A 2,421-nucleotide genomic window follows, 5' to 3' on the forward strand; every position below is an offset into this window, starting at 1 on the left:
GGGGGGGGGGGGGGGGGGAGGAGGGGGTGTCACTCTCCATGTTACGCTGAAAACTGTATTGCATAAGGGGCAATAAAGATTTGCTCAGCCTCCTGCCTTTGCACGTGCTGTACATCTCTGCTGGTACAGATGTATGCTGCATGTACAAGGGTTTTGCACTGAAGCAACAAAAAAAACCCCCAAAAAAACCGGAGATGATCTTTATCTTTTGCTTTGAATTTCCTCTCCTCGTGATCATTTTGCCCCCAGGGCGATCTGAAGCTTTGACAATGATGATAAAATGTTTGAACCGAGGTCAGGAATGGTTTTTGGTTTTAGCATTTGCCCGGAGGAAAGCAGTTGACAGGAGAGGTCAAATGTTGAGGGGTTTCTTTTTCAATATTATTTATGTCAAGTCGATGGGGGTGCTTTTTGAACTCGGAGCTGGGGAGGAAATTGTCCTCCTATGTGCTATTTGTCTGATATTTGGAAAGGATGAATGTCAAGTGTGATAGTTTTATGTGATGTGCAAAAAAGACTTTGACATGTTATATGTCTTATGTTTGAGGAAGTTGAATGGGGAGTGTATATATACATTATGTTGTTTCATTTGGTATGCAGAAAAGATTGTGATGTGAAGAAGGGTTTTGTTGATATAATGTGGAGCCGACTTGTGTGCCCTAGTCAGTGTCTGTCGATTGCTTATGATGACGTTTGTTTGTTCTTAGTATTCCATCCATTTCACTAGTTTCAGACCATAGATTTTCAGACAGAACCCATGAGACTGAAAGAATTTGAAGTTTTGTTTTGTTTTGTTTGTTTGAGTAAAGAAGAGCACATGGACACGATAAATAATGGTCATCCAGTGCTGGGAAAAAGTGAGACAGACAGACAGATTGAAACAACAAAGAGAAAGTAAAGAAGTATGACCTACCAGTGGTGCCCGCCCACTACCCACGAAGTATTTGAAGAGGAAGGGGGGGGGGGGGAGTGAGCAAGAACCAACAGGTATAAAGGTTCATTCATACCGACCGTCATCAAATTAGGGCCGTACGAGCTATTCGGTCATTGTCATGTGTGCGAGAATAACATTTTTTTTGTATGTCAATCTAATGACTGTTCATTGTAGGTGTGTGTGTGTGTGTGTGTGTGTGTGTGTGTGTGTGTGTGTGTGTGTGTGTGTGTGTGTGTGTGTGGGCGTGGGCGTGTGCGTGTAAATGTATACATACATGAATGCATGTGTGTGTGTGTGTGTGTGTGTGTGTGTGTGTGATTGTGTGTGATTGTGTGTGTGTGTGTGTGTGTGAGAGAGAGAGAGAGAGAGAGAGGACAAATGAGTGTGCATGTAGTATGTATTTACCATACTGCAATAAATTTCTCTTTGTGAAAATCAATAAAATCTTATCATATATCTTTCGTTTGGTCTTTTTATGTGATCATTATATGTCATGGTCCCTGTTCTGGTTGCAGTATTTCCCCTTCTATCATCCTTCTGATTAAATTGTTTGGTGTGATTTTAGTAAAATTGTGTGACTTGTGAGGAAATAGAGCCCTGTGTATTACATTTATAATTTATCACGAATTTGATATTTGGAGGGGAACGATTCTGAGCCTGGATGTGGGTACTTCGCCGGAGCTCTGGTGTGTGGCTTGCTCCTTCTTTCCTATCAAACATTTTATCATCTCTCTAAATCTTCCCCCCTTTTTTATGTTTGTTTCTCTCTTGTAACACCTCTAATCTTCGGGACTTTAAAAATATGACTCTTTCTGCAGCATTTCTACTGCTACTCTTTGGTTTCTTCACACTGCTGTCTTTCAGCCACACCCCTGGTCTTCTGGTAGGGAAGGTCTACACCTAGCCTTCTTGGACAAGGGCGAAAAATCTCGGAGATCACATGTGCAAGTTGCGCACTTTAAAGATCCCTTGGTGGTCTAAAATTGATAAAATAAAGGCTTTGACCACCACCCGGGCAAAATTCTAAATTTCTTATCAACTGAAAATGTTTAATGTGTCCCACGAGCTCATATGATGACGTTATGCAGTTGTGAGCGCCGTAAAACACATACAAAAAAAAGAGACTGACTAGATTTTTTCACACAAGAATCAAAAAGTGGTGTAAGAAACACGATGAGTGATCTTTATGCTCGAGAGCATTTAGTTTTCGACATTATTTTAAAGTGTCAGAAAGGGAGGGAGAGAGAGATACAGAGAGGTGAGAAACACGCTCACATAATCATGGAGGAACCAAAGTTCCATTTTATCCATCCTGCTGAGGACTTCAAGTAAGGACCCCTGCCGTTGGCTTCACCTTTGTTGACTCGTTTCAGTTGAAGTTCAAGAAAACATGGCTGGAACTGGAACGGAAGCTCACGTGCAAACTATACGGATTCACCCCAGCCCGAAGATGAAGAAACCTGTGAAAAGGTTGTGAAACTGACTTG

Source organism: Aplysia californica, unplaced genomic scaffold (genome assembly GCF_000002075.1).
Source record: "Aplysia californica isolate F4 #8 unplaced genomic scaffold, AplCal3.0 scaffold00528, whole genome shotgun sequence".
In the NCBI taxonomy this organism is placed as follows: Eukaryota; Metazoa; Mollusca; class Gastropoda; order Aplysiida; family Aplysiidae; genus Aplysia; species Aplysia californica.